The sequence below is a fragment of the Phyllostomus hastatus genome, unplaced genomic scaffold (genome assembly GCF_019186645.2).
Source record: "Phyllostomus hastatus isolate PE091 unplaced genomic scaffold, TTU_PhHast_1.1 phas_contig_86, whole genome shotgun sequence".
NCBI lineage: Eukaryota > Metazoa > Chordata > Mammalia > Chiroptera > Phyllostomidae > Phyllostomus > Phyllostomus hastatus.
In genome coordinates this window covers 68,181,607-68,202,898 of record NW_025333977.1, presented here as the reverse complement: position 1 = coordinate 68,202,898, position 21,292 = coordinate 68,181,607, and the positions used below count along the sequence as shown (strand labels likewise).

The 21,292-nt window shown below is 39.6% G+C and overlaps 1 pseudogene; it reads left to right on the top strand.

Annotated features, from left to right (window-relative positions):
• The first annotated feature begins 971 nt into the window (after window positions 1-971).
• On the top strand, window positions 972-4,181 carry LOC123827406 (annotated as a pseudogene).
• Window positions 4,182-21,292: the final 17,111 nt, after the last annotated feature.

The following is a 21,292-nucleotide window of genomic DNA, read 5'->3' as shown; positions in this document are numbered from 1 at the left end:
GCTGTTGTTTCCCTGCAAATTGCTCTTTATTTCAGCTAGTGTATCCTTTGTTTCTGACTGGATATTTTTTATGCTGCTGAGGTCCTCACTAAGTTCCTTGAGCATTGTTATAACTAGTGGTTTGAACTCTGTATCTGATAGATTGCTTATCTCCTTTTCATCTAGTTCTTTCTCTTAACTTTTGGTCTGTGCTTTTATTTGGGCCGTATTTCTTTTGTCTTCTCATTTTGGCAGCCTCCCTGTGTTTGTTTCTATGTATTAGATAGAGCTGCTTTGACTCCATGTCTTGGTACTTTGGCCTAAAGTAGTAGGTGTCCTGTAGGGTACAGTGGCACAGCCTCCCCTGTCACCCAACCTGGGTACTCAAGGTGTGTCCTTTGTGTGGGATGAGCACAGCCCCCTCTTGTAGTTGAGCCTTGGTTGTTGTTGGCAGATCAATGGTAGGGATGTACCCAGGCCAGTCAGCTGCAAGGACTGGCTGTGACCACTGACCACAAACCTCATCTCTCCATGGAGGAGGATCAGCTGTGCAGAGACAGGGTGGTGGTGCTCCAATGTAGTCTGTAGCTGCCCACTGGGTGCTATGGCCCTGGGGTTTCCCAGGTGGTACAGGCCAAGGTCAGCCCTCACCTTTGTTTTGCCTGGGGCCACCCTGCCTTAGCTATTGAGTAATCTGAGATGGGTGCTACTCATGCTGGGTTTGGAGATTCCCACGTGAAACGAAGCTGACACTAATCTGGCTGCCACAACCAAGGCTCACTGAAGCCAGCTGTTTCTTGTTTGATAGGATTTAGGAGCCAAGACCAGCCGTTCTTACGGAAAAGTAGCTTGAGTGGGCCTGTAAGTTGGGTGGGGGGGTGGAGCCTCTGTGGATCTCCAAGGTGGGTCACACAGTGTTAGCCAGGTTGATGGAGTCGCAGATATGGTGCCAGCCTACCAGCTCTATTGGGGGAGGGTTCAGCAAAGGGACAATGACCTCTGCTCGCCCTGATGCCAGATATTTTAGTCTCTCCTTGTATATTGCTGGTGCCCTTCTGGTGCCACCACAGTGCTGGAGCTCAAAAGAGTGAGTCTGAGTAGGTGAGTCTGTGTGTGGGTTCCCCAAGAGGAACTACTTTGAGGTCCAGCAGCTTCCTCCACTGACTCAATATCTGTTGGTTTTTGCAGCCAGAAGCTGTGGGAACTTACCTTCCTGGCACTATGATCCTGGGATGGGGGGCCTGGTGTGGGTCTGGGACTGCTCGCTTCCAAGATATCCCTCCTAAATTTTTATCCACATGGTTGCGGAGCTAGCCCATTCCATATCCACATCCCTCATACCAGTCTGAGTGGATGTGGTTTCTTCAATTCTGTAGTTGTCAGACTTCCATTCAACTCAGTTTCTGACATTTCTGAGAGATGGTTGTTCTATATTTTAGTTTTAATTTTGACGTGGTTGTGAGAAGAGGGGAGCCATGTCTGCCTACATCACCATCTTGACTGGAAGCCCTCATCTTTTCAGTTTGGAAAATATAAACACCCTTGGAAGAATAATAATGAAAACCTTGACTTTTTTTTTACATTTTATATTAATGAAGGATATATGAGAGCTTATCTTAACTGGGAAGAAGATAGAATTAAGACATTAACTTTTACCAAGAAACAAAAGAGGAATAGATAAAACAACTCACTTAAGACCAAACTTCAACATCAATTTTATATGTGCCTCTGTTAAAGGGGCAAGGATGTGTAGTCCCAGTGTGGTTGGTGGCAGGCTTCACCTGTGTTTGGGTATTTCTGATGTTCTTGACTTCGTGTTTGAAATAATGGATATATTCAACATTTATTGAGTTTCCACAAGAATCTACTATGTGCCAGACACTGTTCTCCATAGTGGGGATAGAGCAGCAAACAAAACAGACAAAGTCTCTGATTTCATGAAGGTTTTAGTGTACTATAATTTTAATGTAATTAAAATAAAATATGGTATACACACTGATATCCAGATTTATAAAGCAGTCATCCCACATGTATTTACAACTCAGTACAAACACATAATTTCCTTTTGTGATTCTATTTTGGTCACCATCCCTCCTTTCTTAGGGATTGAACTTAGATAACAAAGGTTGCATCTTCAGGCACAAGGTCAGATTTGAGCCACCTCCTAGCCTGTTTTGAATTCTTCCATTCAGTCTTACTCTGTATTGAACTGTGTTGTCATTGCCCAGGTCCCATTCCCTTGCTCTGGAGAGCCATCCTCCACATGGAGGAGCTGCCCCTGCAACAGGCCAATGGCTGGGACCCAACAGCTGCCTCTGATCTGCTCAGTGCCCTCAAAGCCTTTCTCTCTCTTCCCTTTTCATTGCATGGCTTCTTTGATTTGCATGTTCTTAAATGGGCTTAGCAAACACATTCTTGAGCTCACAATCTGATTGCCCAGTGGAAAACAATTCCTGCCCATTCTGTGAGACTATTAATTCTTCAGGCCCCCTCCTTATTATTTAGAGAGAGCAACAAACTAGTTTCTGGAACATTGCAAAATAGTTCTGCTAGCTCAAATAATTCTTCCTCGACCCATCTCCTAAAAAGCTTTTTAAAGGTAAAAGTGCTACCCTTGGAGAGTCTGTTTTGAAAGGCCTCAGGTAAGACCCAGAGAGCTATTTGTTTTAACCTCATGTGTCATTCAGATGTGTGTCCTGGTTTGAAAGCATTGCCCAGAAAGCTAGTGAATTAGAACACGCTTACTGCTTTCACCCCTGCACATGCACCATTCCCAACCTTCCTCTAGATATACCACCTTCTAGCAGTATATTCAGCCTAAATATCTGATTTTGCACTTACAGTGCATCATTCATGATCTCACCATCCCATTTCTTTTATTTTCCTCAGTGATCTTAGCCCACACACTGCCACCGTTTGGTTCTTTCTATACTTTACTTATCACCTACCAATATTAAATTCTTGTCAAAATTAAGGATGAGACCATTGCTAGCCTAGGCTTGACTTCTATGGTTTTTTAAAATAAGCAATGAGGCAAACAATAACCTAGAAATCAAAATTTCATCCTGCTGCCTTATCTCCTCCATTCAAAACAATTATGCAGAATACTTTGAGTATGCACCAGACTGGGTCTGCCTGGGGTGTGGGCACCTATGGTCATCTTGGCTTTCTGGGAAAAGGTGATATGAGAGGAAAAAGTTGCAGGAGAGAGCAACCCAACTGTGGAGGGCTAAATAGCCTCCATACGCTGTCACCAGTCTCAGAACAAAACCAGCAGACCAGACAGTGACAGCAGCAAGGGCAGGAGAAAAGGAAGAAGGCAGGACAGCTACCAGCTTTTGTGGTGAATCATGGCACTGAGTTTACAAAATAAGAACATGATGCCAACACAGACCAAAGTTTATTATCCTTTTATGTACTGCAATCAATGACTCAGAAAAAGTGGGCAATCGAGTGTAAAAAAGAGAGTGAGGGAAGTGGCCATGTTCTAGCCTTCTTTACTGGAATGAAGTAATAGAAAAGGCCACAGGTACCAGGAAGTGGCCAGTGCACATGGTACTTTAAAGACTGACCTGATAGAAAAGCTTATGAAGCAAGTGTTCTCTAAATACTTAAAGGTCATTGTTTTCTTTTGATTAAACCTCCACTAAATAATCAAGAAAGCTGAATATGCTGCTGAAACACTATTTGAGTCCTTCAATACTCCAGGCTTATACATAGCTATGCAGGCTGTTTTTGCATTAACATCCTGGGTATCAAAACAAGTAGAAAAACTGCTCATCACTAGTATGGCAACAGACAGTGAAGACAGTGTCACTCTAGTCCCTCCTGTGGCTGAGGAACCTGTGACTGGCAGCTGTGGTAAGCATATGCCAACCACAGAGGAAGCTGTAATGTATTTATTTCATTGTGACTGCTGAGGCTGAGAAGTAGGAATTCCTCTAAAAACAATCCCTAGAAACAGCTATGAAAGTAAAGAAGTGCTATAGTTATGTCTGCCCTGATTTAGTGAAAGAATTTAATGAGTATTACACACATGGGCCAAGTGGATTAAACAGTGTGCTGATTCAAGGCAATTTCAAAGAAAGAATTTTCCACTGACGTTGGTTATGACAGATCCTGAAGTCTTTCTTCAAGAATTTGCTAATCCAGACTTCACACGGCCTACCTAACAAGTAGTAGATAAAGTAATTCAAAATTAGCCTTATTGATGTCATTCTCTCTACAAGAATATTGACCTCACTGAACTGAGTGTGTGTGGACTTCTATATTCTGAAGGAAAAACATGACCAAGTAAAAAATAAATTTCAAACATAGCCTCATACACAACAATGTGAATGTATTTACTATCACTGAACTGTATACTTTAAAATGGTTAAAATTGTAAGTTTTTTGCTATGTATATGTTACTATAATAAAAGAAATAAATTTAAAAATTTTCAAAAGCTCCCTTATAAACTTGTCATTACTCATTCACAGGACAAGGGATTCCAGTAATTATTAATTGCTACCATCTCCCCCCTTAAAAAATTGATTTTTGTTACAAGTGTTGTTAGAATGAAGAAGCTAGTGTATTGGATTTTCTACTGACTTGCATTCTTTTTTTTAATCAAAAAAAATTTTTTTTAAGTAAAGACAAGACTGTGGGCCCAGTTTTAAAAGAAATTAAAAAGCAATGCTCACAACATTCAGGTTTCAGCCTCTGCTCATTAAGATATCTTCCTGGTTCACATGTTCAAACAGGTGCCATTGACCCAAGGTGTGAGAGGCAAACCCAGGGCTGTGCCTTGTGTGCCAACTATTGTCTGCTCCTAAAGGAGATGTTTTGATCTAAGAATCTCTCCTATGGTAGAAATGATTGGTAATGCCAAGGTCCAATCAAATTTCTATTAGCTTATTTAAGTGGCTTTAATGGGCCTGCTCCCTCTCAGCTGCTGGGTTTTTTTGTTTTGTATTGTTTTGTGTTTTTTGTCTTTTGTGTGTGGCTTTTTTCACTTAACATTATGTTTTCAATGTTCATCATGTATAGCATGTATCAGTACTTCATTCTTTTTCAAGACCTTAGCTCAAGCTATTATAACAAAATATCACAGTGGGTGGCTCAAACAACAGATGTTTATTTCTCATAGTTCTGGAGACTGGAAGTCCATCAACATGCTGTCCAATTTGGCTCTTGGTTTGGCCCTCCATCTCAGCTTGCAGATGACCACCTTCTCACTATATCCTCACCTGGCAGAGGGAGGAAGCTCAAGTGTCTCTTTTCTCATAAAGCACTAATCCCATTAGGCCCACTCACAGGAACTAATATAAATCTAATTACCTCCCCAAAGCCCCAACTCTTTATATCATCACATTGTGACTAAGGGCTTCAACATAGGAATTTGGGGGAACACAAACATTCACTTCACAGCATGAGCCAATAATATTCCATTGTGCAGATATACCATATTTTATTCATTCATTGGTTTGCAGGCACTTGGGTTGTTTCACTTTGGGGCCATTATGAATAATGCTGAAATGAATATTTGTGTACAACTTTTGTGTGGACACATGTTTTTAATTCTCTTGCATATATACCTACGTGTGGAATTAGTAACTTATATTGTAACTCTATGTTTAACCACTTGAGAAACTGCCAATCTGATTTCCCAAGAGGCTGCACCATTTTACAGTCCTACCAGCAATATATGGGGGTTCCAATGTCTACAAACCCTCCCCAACATTTGTCATTGTCCATCTTTTTTATTATTATTATCCATCCTAGTGTCTGTGAATTGGTATTTCATTGTGGTTTTGATTTGCATTTCCCTGATGACTACCGATGTTGAACATCTTTTCCTGTGCTTATTGGTCACTTGTATATCTTCTTTGGAGAAATGTCTATTTGAATCCTTTGCCCTTATTTTAATTGTTTTATTTGTCTTTTTTTATCACATGTAAAACTCTTTATATGTTCCGGATATAAGTCCTTTGTCAGATATATGATTTGCAAATATTTTTCTCATTCTTTGAGTTGTCTTTTCACTTTCTTCATAGTGTCCTTTGAAACACAAAAGTGGTTTTTTTTTCATTTTTGAAGATAAGTTGCTCTTTTATTATTTTATTTTTTAATAAATTGCTTTTTAAAAAACTCAGGAGATCTGGATTCACAATAATATTTTGCTAATACATTATAGTTTCATAGAATTTACTGCATGTAGTAAGGTAATTCAATAATGTATTATAAGACAAATAAGTTAACCTAATTGTTAATTAATTAAAATGAAAACTATTTTGGTGTGTAGGATATTAAATTTCACATAGATATTACATAAAGATTGAGGCTTTGTCCTACAGTATTTTTTTCACATGTGTGAATGCACATAAAGCAGATTGTAAGAAGTTATTTTATAAAACAAGCTACAGAAAAATCTGTGCTTACTCCAAAACTTGACTAAGTGGAACTGGAGAGAATAGAGTTAATTATTCAGGTTAATGGGATTGTGTTTATAAATGACAAATGGCTGTATTAAAAAAGTTATTAAGTTTATATACTGAACTATGCTAACAATATTTTAGTTAACAAAGTTGCTCTTGAAATAAACCTTTCGGGTGAATTTCTCCCTTTTCTTTAGAACCTGTGGCAGTTAAAAAGAGACTAAATTTAATATGCATTTGAAACTTTTACAATAGTCCGTGAAAAGCATACAAAGTTAACAGCTTACAAATTTTCCTTACGTCAAGAAAGAAAACAGGCATGAGAAACTGAACCACTATTGTGTCACTGCTGCTCAAACACTTCTCCAGGGTACTTTGGGCTATTCACTTCCTTCTTTTTTGAGAATAACTGACATATAGCATTCTATTGGGTTCAGAGATACAATATAATGATTTAATATTCAAAACAATCACAGCAATAAGTCTAGTTAACATCTGCCTCCACATAGGAACCATATTTTTTCTTGTAATAAGATAATTCTCTTAGAAACTTTTAAATATACAATACAGTAGCATTAACTGTAGTTGCACATTACATCCCAGGACTTTTTTATGCTCTAACTAAAAGTTTATCCATTAAAACCACCTTCATCCATTTCGCCCATCTCATATCCCCTGCCTTAGCAACCACCAATTTTTTCTCTATATCTATTAACTCAGTTTTGTTTGTGTTTGTTTTTTAGATTCCACAATTAAGTGAGATCATATGGTATTTGTCTTTGTCTGACATTTCACTTACCATAATGCCCTCATGTTGTTGCAAATGGCAAAATTTTATTGTTTTTTTTAAATATGATTAATAATATTTCACTGTGTGTGTGCATTACATTTTCTTTATCCACTCATCCATTGATGAACATTTAGGTTGCTTTCATGTCTTGGCTGCTGTGAACAATGCTGCAATGAGCATGGAGTGCAGACATCTTCCAAATTAGTGCTTTTGTTTCCTTTGAATAAATATCTAGAAGTGGGATTTCTGGATCACATGGTAGTTCTATTTTTAATTTTGGGGGGAAACCTCCATACTGCATTTCACAGTGGCTGCACCAATTTGCCCCCACCACTAGTGAACAGGGTTCCTTTTCCCAACAGTCTTGTTAACACTCATTATTTCTTGTCTTTTTGATAATAGTCATCCTAACAGGGGTGAGGTGACATCTCTTTGTGGCATTGATTTGCCTTTATGTGATGATTAGTGATTTTGAGCACCTTTTTATGTACCTATTGGGCATGTGTATGTCTTTGGAAAAATATCTGTTCCAGATCTTCTGCCCATTTTTTAAATTAAATTACTATTTTGCTATTAAGGTGTATAAGTTTTTTTTTTTGTTTTGGATATTAACCTTTTATCAGATGCAGGCATACCAGACTTTATTGTGCTTCATTTTATTGTGCCTCACAGGTATCACATTCCTTCCTTCCTTCCTTCCTTCCTTCCTTCCTTCCTTCCTTCCTTCCTTCCTTCCTTCCTTCCTTCCCTTCTTTCCTAATTAAAGTGCAAGGGCAGGAGAAGACCAGCGTTTGGTTCAATTGGGCAAGTAGCAAGAAAAAAAAATGACTTCTTCCTTCTTCCACCTTTTGTTGTATTCCAGCCTCAATGGATTGAGTGATTATGTCCACCCACATTGGGGAGGACAGTGTACTTTACTGAGTCCACCAATTCAGATGCTAATTTCATCCAGAAATACCCTCGCAGACACACCCAGAAGTAATGTTTAATCTGGGCACCTCATGGGCAGTCAAATGGACACATAAAATTAATCATCACATGAACATTACTCTTCTTTCCTTCATAATAATTGATCCTCAGTCCTCACCACAAGTGACCCCACATGAGCCCACCCCATAATCTTTTCACAAAACATGACCATTTTGACTGAGAATCCCTACTACATGTAACATGTTTAAAAATTCAGGACCTGCCACAATAAGACCTTTCCCATTTATCCAACCTAATCTGCCTTTACTACTTATAGTGGGTTAATAGTATCCCCCAAAAATATATGTTTAAGTGTTAATCACCGATACCTGTAAATGTGACTTTATTTGGACACAGGGTCTCTAGAGATTTAATTAAATTAAGGATCTCTGGGTAATATTACTCTTAATTTAGAGTGAGCACTAAGTACAATGACTGGGATCCTTATAAGAGAAAGGAGGGGAAATTTTAAGAGATAGGGACACAAGGAAGAGGCATGTGAAGACAGAGGCAGAGATTGGAGTCATGCATCTATGAGTCAAGAAACAACAAAGACAACCACTAGCAGGTTGGGGGGAGGTGTGGAATTGTTTCTCCCTCAGAGCCTCCACAAGGAATCAATTCTGTCAACACCATGAGTCTAGACCTCCAGCCTCCAGAATTATTAAAGAATAAATTTCTGTTGTCTTAAACACCAAGTTTGTGGTATTTGTAATAATAGCCCCAGGGAATGAATACTCCAGCCAATATTCTCCTCATTGTCCCTGAAACATACTATTCTCTTTTCAATCTCTTTTTCTTTGCTTAACTATTCCCCTAATACAGTAAGTAGCCTTTTCATTCATCCTTCCTAGCCTTTGGAACTTCTCTCAGTCCCACTTATCAATCAATTTTCTCCAACTGTTTCTACCTACTTATGTCTTAACTGTTCATCTTAATATATACCATATACTGACTTGCCCTACCATCTAAGTTTCTGTGTCTTGTTCCCTTAAAGAAACTGAAAATTCCATGAGTGCAGGCTCTTATGCTGTACCTAAATAACCTTGAACTAGTAAGCACTTGACAAGACATATTTAATTACTGTTTATCATTGAGTAACCCAAAAGAATAGGCTCCACAGCCATAGTACCACTGATACTAAAAACCAGGTGTCAGTGACCTTACTGCAAACTCATACCTCACAGGCTGAATCTGCTGCAGCCCAATTAGACTGAAGTGAATGAGACCTCAGGTAATTCCTGAGGTGCTGCTCAAGGCTGAGAGTTTACCCCAAAGCTGTTACTGTCACTTTCTCATCATTTTTGGAAATAAAAAAGGGCCAATGGGAGGTTTCCACAGCAAGGCTATGTAATTCCTACAGCATTACAGTAATTTGTGATATTGAAGATCATTGATCCATTTAGGGTGCAGAGGTCTGAGGCTGCTAAAGCTTAATATTAATTAAATGGAAGGCTAATAGTAAAACTAGATAAATAAAGCAGACCTCCAGAAAAACCTTCCACTCTTCATCTGTGATTCAAACATGAATGAAACATTTTCTCAGACTGGAATGGCTTCAAGTGTAGATTACAAATTATCTTTCCTTTTCTTCCTCCATTAGTCCCAAGTAAGGGCTTTAGACAAACTCTGTTATCTCCATACCTTCTTCCCTACATGTTTTCTGGACTCTCAGGTAGGAACCTATAACTCTGCTCTTGTAAAATATAGGTAACCTGAGTTCTTCACAAGCAAAACTAACCATGCTACAGAGAAAGACTTAAAATGGAGTTATCGACCCACCATCAAATAAGCTGTTAGGACAAGATATACAACAGACAATTCTGCCTCCGGCCTCTCTTGTTAACAGAACATGAGTTGTAATGTGACTAAGTAGGCAGGGTTGTGAGGACACTGTAGAAGTCATCATTAGAGAGACAAAAACTTTGTGGAAACCTCTCTCTGTGTCAGACTCAGCCAGGACATTGCCTTCCTCTGTGACATAGTAGAGATCATATGATCAAAAATATCTTAGAGATGCTCCAAGCCAAGAAGTCATTGCCTCCCCTAAATTATCTCAGAATCCAAAGGGAATGGTCACAGTGTCCTGATGATACAACTCTTTTCATTTACCACCAAGACTAGTTCAGCAAAGATTTCACACCCAGGGGCCTCAGGTCCCACCAAGAGGATTCCACAATTCATTATCCCACTCCCACAGGCCTCGCCACCACCTGCCACAGCCACATGGGCTACAGAACTGCCAGTGACCTCAACTGCTTCATCTGGGCAACAGTGCTTCTTCAAATGGGAATTTTCCCAATTTTATTCTCAGTCTGGATAAGTTCTCAGAAAAACTGAATCTCTAGAGACTCACATTCTTTCCCTTCTGCCCAACCCCTCCTTTTTCTCTCTCTTTTTCTCTCTCTCATAAACACACACACATTCCCTCATTTGAAAGGGTCAGGCTTGGCTCATTATTTCCTTTTCCATAATTTACATTCACTCAATAAGTTACCAAGCATCAAAAACAACTTTCCTAAGACACTGGAAAATAGTGTTGGCTTCTGTGTGCAGATGTTTATGATATGCAGGCACCTCTTGCTATGCCTGTGGGCACAGCACACACATGCACAGAGCGGGCAGGATGGCTAACTGCACAAGTACCACCAACCACTACCTTGTTGGGTTTTGAGGCCTTCATAGTGAATTGTCTTTCAGAGACCTGGAGTCTTTTTCTGAAGTCTAACCACGATTGTCAACACTCTGAGTCTGTAAATAATTTTGTACATTCTAGGTTCTCAACCCTGCGTGGAAATTAGAATCACCTGGGAAATTTTATTTGAAAGATTATGCCTCCTCACCCTAGAGATTCTAGTTTAATTGGCACAGTTCTCTAGGATCAGTGGATTAAAAGTCCCCAGGGCTATGCTGAAAGGCAGGAAATTCAACGTGGGAAAAAGGGGCAAATCTTGCCCTGGCTGGTGTGGCTCAGTGGATTGAGTGCTGGCATGCAAACCAGAGGGTCGCTAGTTCAATTCCCAGTCAGGGTGCATGCCTGGTTTGTGGGCCAGGTCCCCAGTAGGGGGCGTGCAAGGGGCAGTACACACTGATATTTCTCTCCCTTTCTTTCTCCCCCCCCTTCCCCTATCTGAAAATAAATACATAAAATATTTTTTAAAAGAGAAAAAAGAATAAAATCTTTTCTATTCTGTGCAACTGGGGGCTATTTTAATTGGAAGCAAGCATAGACAATTATCTAAAAGGTCTTCCTCTAACAGCATAAATGGGGCTTCTGGTCAAGATGGCAGTGTAGGCAGACATGGCTCACCTCTTCACACAACAGCATTAAAATTACAATTAAAATACAGGACAACCATCACTCAGGAAAGTCAGAAACTGAGTTGAATGGAAGTCTGACAACTACGGAGTTAAAGAAACCACATCCACCCAGACTGCTAGAGGGCACCACAGATGCAGAACGGTCTGGCTCCACAGCCACGTGCACAAGAATTCAGGAGGGATATCTCAGGAGTGAGGAGTCCCAGACCTGTACCAGGCACCCCAGCCCAGGATCTCAGTGCCAGGAAGATAAGTCCCCACAACTTCTGGCTGTGAAAACCAGAGGGGACTGAGTCAGTGGAGGAGGCTGCTGGAGCCCTAAGCAGCTCCTCTTGGAGAACCCACACACAGACTCACCTACTCAGACTCACTCCTCTGAGCTCCAGCACTGTGGTGGCAGCTTAAAGGGTATGAGTAGCATACTGGGAGAGGCTGAATTGTCTGGCTTTGGGGTGAACAGAGGCCACTGTCCCTTTTCTGAGCCCTTACCCCTCAGAGCCATGAGGCCAGCAGGGAGTTGCCATATCAGGGACTCCATCAACCTGGACAATACTGTTTGACCCTCCTTGGATATCCCCTGATACTCCATCCCACACAACTTAAGGACCCACCCAAGTTACTTTTCCATATGCATAGGAAGTCTTGGCTCATGTTTCATAACTTCCTAAACCCTATCAAACAAGCAACAGCTGGACTCAGTGAGCCCCACCCAGGCCCAGCATTAGCAGCAGTCAGCCTAAATTCATAGCTTGGCTTCACCTGAAAATCTCCAAATCCAGCACAAGCAGCAGCCTTCTCAGACTGCTTTATAGCTCAGGAAGGATGACCCCAGGAAAAACACAGGTGGGGGCTGTCCCTGCTCTGCACCACCTGGGAAACCCTAGGGCCAGCATACCCAGTGGGCAGCTACAGACCACTTCAGAGCACCACCACCCTGCCCCTGCACAGCTCATCCTCCACAGAGGGCAGACGGGTGGTGGGCAGTGGTCACAGCCAGGCTTTGCAGCTGAGTGGCCTGTTTAAATCCCTCCCATTGATGTACCAACAGCAACAAAGTCTCTACTACCAGAGAAGAGTGTACTCAGCCCACACGAAAGGCACATCTCGAATACCCTGCTTGCATAAGAGGGGAAGGTGTGCCACTGAACCCTACAGGACACCTACTACTTTAGGTCACACTACCAAGCATGGAGTCAAAGCAGCTCTACCTAATACATAGAAACAAAGGGAGGCTGCCAATACATAGAAACAATACACAGGGAGGCTGCCAAAATGAGCAAACAAACATGGCCCAACTGAAAGAACAGATCAAAGCTCCAGAAAAAGAGCTAAACAAAATGAAGATAAGTAATCTATCAGATGCAGAGGTCAAAACACTGGTTATAAGGATTCTCAAGAAACTTAGTAAGGACCTCAGCAGCATAAAAAAGATCCAGTCTGAAACTAAGGATACACTAATTAAAATAAAGAACAATTTGCAGGGAAACAACAGTAGAGTCAATGAAGCCAAGAATCAAATAAATGATTTGGAACATAAGGAAGAAAAAAGCAATCAGAACAAAAAGAAAAAATAATTTTAAAAAATGAAGAAGGTATAAGCAGCCTCTGGGACAACTTCAAGAGGTCAAACATTCAGATCATACACGTGCCAGAAGGAGAAGAGAATGAGCAAGAAATTGGGAATCTATTTGAAAAAATAATAAATGAAAACTTCCCTAATACGGTGAAGGAGATAGACATGCAAGTCCTGAAAGTACAGAGAATCCCAATCATGTTACACCCAAAGAGGACCACACCAGGACACATCATAATTAATATGCCAAGGGTTAAAAATAGAGAATCTTACTGGCATCAAGAGAAAAGCAGAGAGTTACCTACAAAGGAGTTCTCATAAGAATGTCAGCTAATTTCTCAAAAGAAACTTTGCAGGCAAGAAGAGACCAACAAGAACTATTCAAAGTGATGAAGAGCAAGGACCAACAACCAAGATTACTCTATCCAGCAAAGCTATCATTTAGAATGGGAGGGCATATAAAGTGCTTCCCAAACAAGATAAAGCTAAAGGAGTTCATCATCACCAAGCCCTTACTTTATGAAATGTTAAAGGGACTTAAGAAAAAGAAGATAATGAAAACTATGAACATTAAAATGACAACAAACTCACAACCATCAACAACTGAATCTAAAAAATAAAAACAAAAGTAAAAACAAACTAAGCAAACAACCAGAATAGGAGTGAGACCATAGGTATGGGGATCATTTGGAGGGTTATCAGCTGGGAGGGGGAAGAGAGAGAAAGGGAGAAATGGTGCAGATCAAGAAGCATAATTGGTAGGAACAAAACAGACAGGGGTACGTTTAGAATAGTTTAGGAAAGTGAGAAGTCAAAGAACTTACATGCACAACCCATGGATATGAACTAAGGGGCGGGAGGATTGTTGTAGGGAAGAGGGGTACTGGGCCAAGGCAGGTAAAGGGGAAAAAAATGGGACAACTGTAATAGTATAATCAATAAAATATACTTTTAAAAAACATTTAAAAAAATAAAGGTCTTCTACTATTATAAGAAGCAAATCCTTTCTCCCAAAAATGCTAGGAAATAACAGCTTACATGCCATATGGTCACAACCCTGCTCCCAGTGAGGACAAGGCCAGTTTATTTCATTTTCCTCTGCCTCACAAAATTCTCCACTCCTTTATGGCCCATAATTTAATTACAGAGAGAAACTATAAATGACCCTGTGGAACACATGAGGAAGAAGTAGCCATTATCTTTATTTATGAGTGCTCTAAACAAAGAAGCTAGCAAATATGGATGCAGTGGATGTCTCCTGGGCTACACCAAGCAGGGAGTAAAAATAGGGTCACCACATGCTATAAACAGGATCTGCTGGCTTTATTCTCCATCAACTCTGCCAACACTCTGGTCCCGTCTTAGAGAACATGCAAAGAGTTGTAGGAGACTTCACAGGGTACAGGTGCTAATGCATGTATTTGCAATGGGAGTCTGTCTGCTCTTTTCTTCTGTTCTGCTCAAGCTCACTGAAGTGACAGTGCCCATCTCAGGAGACTGCCTAGTAGTGAGCTACACCATCACTACCTTTAAATGTTTATGCCTAGAGCAGCTGCTATTACACAACCAATGATGTCTGATGCAGTTAACACCTGTGGAGGTTTCAGCAGAATGGCTATTTCTCCTCTGACTCTTCGAATTGCCTTGCCCTGGGAGTCAAGCACAACACCATGGAGCCTGGGCCAGAGAACAACATGGTTAAAAGATATTTGCTCTATTTAAAATCGTTTCTCCCTTCTGGCTTTGCTCCATTTCCCTAGATTCAAGCATGTTTGTCTTCATTTTCTCCCATGAAAATTTTTATTGAAGACTCTTCAGTTCATCTATCCACCCCTCTTCACCCCCAGTCCAGGCGTGTTCATTCATTCCTTCATTCACTCAGGAACAGGCTAAACACCCTTGAGGACAAAACAGACTGAGTGCCACGAGCAGGGTCTCTGTGGGAAGGTCAGAATGCTGTGGCATGCAGACGACAGGCACATTTTCTTCATATTTGTGTTGTTGAGGAAATGTTTTCAGAGGAAAGCAATGGTTTCAAAATGGAAACTCAAAGGAGTAGGAGCCAGGCAGCAGGGCAGAGCAAGAGCCAGGGTTTAGAGAGACGGCTGGAGGCTGAGAGGAGAAAGGGGCAACTCCAGACATAAGGAATATCATGTACCAAGCCCAGAGGTTAGATAGAGCATATCAAATTCCAAACATAATTCCGGAGGACTCACTTCCATCTGAAGTTTTAACTTTCTGCACAAATAACGTGTAACCACAAAGGGGACAAAACGGCTGACTTGGCTCACTTTCCTGAGTTTTTCTTTGAGAAGGAGTTCAGTAAGCAGGGTCAGGCTCTGAAGTCTGATGGAAATAGAGTTGCCAGATAAACTACAGAATGCTCAGTAAAATTTGAACTTCAGATAAATGATAATTTTTAGTATAAATATGTCTCAGATATTGCATGGGATATATTGTACTTGTACTAAAAATTATTTGCTGTTGATCTGGAATTCTAATTTACCTGTATTACTGTTATTTATACTTGCCAAATTTGGCAATCAGAGATCATGAAAATGACCACAAACTTGGTCACATTCACTGGAAAATCAACTGGAAAAAGAAGAGATAACATTACAAAAGCAGACACCAATGATAAAAACATAAAAATATACAACTGACCAAAAAAGACTACAACATGCCAAGCAAATTTTTTTGTCTGAATTCTCAATAACTAAAAGCCATGGAGAATACTCTACAATAGCAAGTAGAAGGTTCTTTGCCAGAAGCACTTCATAAGAGGGTCATTGCAGAGGAAGGACCCTTAAGATTGAGTCTCGAACTCTCCAGTAACCATCACCTCACACAATGAACCTAATATCAACAGAAAAGAGACCCTACAGTTACCAACCAACAGTGTTGGTATCCCTAGACTTCTGGTCACAGTGGGCCAAGGTGGTGACTACATCACAGTTGAAAATTCTGCTGGGTAGAAGCACATCTGAATGCATGTGTGTTTGTCTGTAATGCCAACAGTCAGACCTGTGCCCATGTCTTGTGGCCCAGTCTTAATATGTGTGCCCCACCTCTACCTCAGAAGGAAATGATGAGAATCAGCTTGTCTACTGGGAAGAGGGAAGTTTACAGCAGCAGAAAACAAACAAAACAGATCAAGAATGGGGAGAAGGATGGATTTCTGCTTTCTTGGTTCTGATCTGAAGAACAGTAGTGTTTGATGAAGAAATTAAATGGGAAGGAATGGAATTTTCATAGACAGTATTGTAGCAAATCTGGGTCTTTAATGTCTCCATAGGGTTGGTTTGGGGTGGGGGGTGAGAGAGAAACAGTCAGAGAGACAGAGAGAAAGTTTCAGAGATTACCCTGACTAATACAAGAGAAAGACTGAAAAAAGAATATTTTTATTATGTTGCAACTTCCATAAAATTGTTGACCTTAAGTGGAAATGCATTACATTTGAAGACAGATGAGGAAAAAAAACAATAAACTTTATAGGACTGTAGTGGACACCAGATGTTGAAAGTCTTACAGACCAGATGTCTGCTTTCACCTCTAACACACGAGAGAAATTTATATAAAATATGTTTTTTAAAAAGACAGATAGCAAGAGAAGCACTAGAGATGACTAAGCACAAATGCACAGCCCCAGGTTTTAAATCAGGAAGCAGCTTCACGGTCCATTGTCCACATATTCCTCACCCCCAGTCTCATGCTCTACACCCTTGAGCTCCCACCAAGATCAATTGATCTCAGTTCTTCATGTTCAATCCTAATCTGAAATTACAATTTGGGGTCCATCTTTGAATGATCCAAAGCTGGAACACCTAGAAATGTCCTCCACCCAATTCCTTACCCCCTTAGACCCTTCCTCCACCACCCCCACCACAGTAACCCTAAGTGTTCTCACTCCCAGGTCCAGTGGAGACAACTGTTTCTTTCCAGAAACAGGCAGAGCAGTGGGGTGAGTCATACAGGTTGACCTTTCCACCTAGCTCTTCACATCACATTAAATAAAAAGTGTTTTGCTCAAGAGGTTCATATGGTACACTAGACTCATATATATTGCATTTCATTATTTTAAAAGTATAATTTTTGTGAAGGCATTCATAAAAATACAGACTTTGCTTACATGTAATAATGTACAATGGAGGTGGGTCATATGAAAAATGATCTGAGATGGATGTTCTAATGAACCAAAGCTGTTATGCTTTCAGATCAAATTATCTGTTGCAAAAATTAACATAGCCTTAAAACAGTTGATTATTTTCTATTCTTTTTCCTTTGAGAACATTTTTCTTATTTTTAAAAACAATATTAAAAATTTGGGAAACCAAAAGTACAGAAAAGAAAATTTAAATCATCTATAATCCTATCTTAGAAGTAATCACCATTAATTAACATTTTGGCATTTAGCCTCTCAGTCTTTGTTTAGTATTTACACAATGTTATTTTTAAAATGAGATCATCCTTGTGTTTCTTGTTTAGTAACAACTCTACCAATAAATAATAAATAGGCAACATTTTCACATCATTAAATATTCTTCTAAAACATGTAGGTCATTTCAGTGCATTGCAAATATTTTATTGCTTACCGTAAGTGGAAATGCACTAAATTTGAGGACAGATGAGAACAAACCAATAAGTTGGTTTTGTTTTATTGATGTGCCTTAATTTATTTAACCAATCCTCCTAAATTATCGAGAATTTATATTATTCCTACCACCAGTTCTCTCACTCTCTCGCTCTCTCACTCTCTCCCCCACACCACCAGCAAAATCAGTTGTAACACCCTTGTAACTAAATCTTTTTGCACATCTAGTTATTCTTCAAGACAAATTCCTAGAAGTGTAATTGCTGGTTGGAAGAGAATTTACCATAATTCTGAACCAAATGTTTGTGTTTTTCTTCTGAAATTTTCTAGAATTAAGCAACAGCTCCACATGGGCCTTTTTAGTGATAGATGCAGTTTATATGCATGAGAGACAGCTTGCACAATTCATCTACAATTGTAATTTTATTGTACCAAGTGGCAGATGTTAAACATATGTGTATTTAATTATCTATTAAAATATCTGAATCATTTCAACTCTCATGCTGACAGCTCTAATCATTTTCAGCTCATTAAACTATATCACAAAATTAAGTCTATTCATAGAAGCAACTTTACATTGTAAAACCAAGAAAAAGCTAATTTCTGTCCAAAGCAGCATGGAGAACTATATTATTCTTAAATCTAAAGTCAGGGAACTGCAGGCACACACAGCAACGTGAATGAATCTCACAGGCATTATGCTGAGCAGAAGAAGCCAGGCACAAAAGAGCACATATGTGAGATTATGTGAAACTCAGCAATAAGCAGAACTAACAGGTAAATACAGTGGTCACCTTTTGGGGTCAGGGAGATGGTATTAACTTGGAAAGCAGCCCATGAGAGCCTTCATGGTTCCTAGAAGTATGTATCTATTGGTTACTAGGGTGTATGTAAGAAAGTACTGAAATGTACGCATAAAAAGCAACACATTAAAAATGTGCGTACTTTCACTTTGTGTAATTTATTGTATGTTTTTACCCCCATTTTGTAAAAAACATGAAAGAAACCTAAATTCTAAACCAATGATTTATATATTAGTTTCCTAGTGCTAACAAAGTATCACAAACCAGGTAGCTTAAAACAACAGAAATTTATTTTCATAGTCCTCAAGCTCACAAGACTGAAATCAAGATGTCAGTGGGGCCTGCTCCTTCTTCAGCTTGTAAGGGAGGGTCCTTCTTGCCACTTCCTAACTTCTGGTGGTTTGCTGGCAATCTTTGGCATTTGCTGGCTCATAGATGCATCACTCCAATTCTTACCTTTAAATAGTGCCTTCCTTGAGTCTCTGTCTTCACATGGCTGTATTCTTATAAGGACACCGGTCATATAGAATTAGGGGTCCACCATATCCCCATATGACCCCCATCTTAACTAATTATATCTGCAATGGCCCAATTTTCAAATAAAGTCACATTCTTTTTTTTTATTTTATTTATTTTTTTAATCTTTGTTCAAGTACAGTTTTTCTCCTTTTTACTCCCAATCCAGCCCACTCTCCCAACCCTCCCCACTTCCCTCCCATTACCACCCTCCCCCTAGTTTTTATCCATGTGTCCTTTAAATTTGTTCCCGTGAACCCTTCCCATTGACCCCTGAAATTCCCTCTTCTCTCCCCCTGTGGTCACTATCAGCCTGTCCTCTATTTCAGTGTCTTTGGTTATATTTTGCTTGTTTCTTTGTTTTGTTGTTTAGGTTCCTGTTAAAGGTGAGATCATATGGTACTTGTCTTTCACTGCCTGGCTTGTTTCTCTTAGCATAATGTTTTCCAGCTCCATCCACACTGTTGTGAAGGGTAGGAGCTCCTTCTTTCTTTCTGCTGCATAGAATTCCATTGTGTAAATGTACCATAGTTTTTTGATCCATTCATTTACTGATGGGCATCTTGGTTGCTTCCAGCATCTAGCTATTGTAAATTGTGCTGCTATGAACATTGGGATGCACAGATTCTTTTGGACTGGTATTTTAGTATTCTTAGGATAGAGTCCCAGCAGTGGAATTGCAGGATAAAAAGGCAGATCCATTTTCAGTTTTCTGAGGAAGTTCCATACTGCTTTCCATAGTGGTTGTACCAGTCTGCAGTCCCACTAACAGTGCACTAAAGACCCCTTTTCTCCACAACCTCTCCAACACTTGTTGTTTGTTGCTTTGTTTATGGTGGCCATTCTGACTGGTGTGAAGTGGTATCTCATTGTGGTTTTAATTTGCATCTCTCTGATAGCTAGTGATATTGAACATTGTTTCATGTGTCTTTGGATTTTCTGTATGTCCTCCTTGGAGAAGTGTCTGTTCAAGTCCTTTGCCCATTTTTTAATTGGATTCCTTGTCTTCTTAGAGTGCAGTCGTGTAAGTTCTTTATATATTTTAGAGATTAAACCCTTGTCTGAGGTATCATTGGCAAATATGTTTTCCCATACAGTTGGTTCTCTTTTAATTTTGATACTGTTTTTTTTAGCTGTGTGGAAGCTTTTAATTTTGATGAGGTCCCATTTGTTTATTCTTTCCTTTATGTCACTTGCTCTAGGGGACAAGTCAGTAAAAAAGTTTCTGCATGAAATATCTGAAATTTCCCTACCTACGTTCTCCTCTAGGACTTTAATGGTGTCACGTTTTATATTTAAGTCTTTTATCCACCTTGAATTTATTTTTGTATGAGGTGTAAGTTGGTGCTCAAGTTTCATTTTTTTTGCACGTGGCTGTCCAGTTCTCCCAACACCATTTGTTGAAGAGGCTATTTTTACTCCATTTTATGTTGCTGCCTCCTTTGTCAAATATTAATTGACCATAGAGACTTGGGTTTATTTCTGGGCTCTCTGTTCTGTTCCATTGGTCTATGTGCCTGTTTTTATGCCAGTATCAGGCTGTTTTGATTACAGTGGCCTTGTAGTATAGTTTAGTGTCGGGTATTGTGATCCCTCCTACTTTACTCTTCTTTCTCAAAATTGCAGCAGCTATTCGGGGTTGCTTATGGTTCCATATAAATTTTTGAAGTGTTTGTTCTATGTCTGTGAAATATGCCATTGGTACTTTAATAGGAATTGCATTGAATGTGTAAATTGCTTTGGGTAGAAGGGCCATTTTGATGATATTAATTCTTCCAATCCATGAACATGGTATATGTTTCCATTTGTTTGTGTCTTCCTTGATTTCTTTCCTGAGTGTTATGTAGTTTTCTAAATACAGGTCTTTTACCTCTTTGGTTAGGTTTATTCCTAGATATTTTATTTTTCTTTCTGCTATTTCAAATGGGATTTTTCCCTTGATTTCTGCTTCTGCTGTTTCATTGTTAAAGTCACATTCTGAGGTACCAGGGGTTAGGGCTTCAACATATCTTGACGGGGGGTGGAGGTACACAATTCAACCCATTAAAGTTTACAATCTTGTTTTTAATTGTTTTTTGTTCCAAAAATTTAAGTTTTGTAAAATGAACCAAAATGATGTCTGGAAGGTTTTGTAACAGAATCAGCAGTGAATAGGTGCTATTTGCAAGAAGATTCCTTGGGAAAGTCTCAGTCAGGAGTATAGAATTTTTCTCAATTTCTAGAGTATGTATTTGAGGGAGAAAAGACACATTAAAAATTACATGAGAGGAATTTTAAGTTATCAAGAGATAGCTCACAAAAGAGGCAATGCAGTGATGTGTCTCTGAGATATG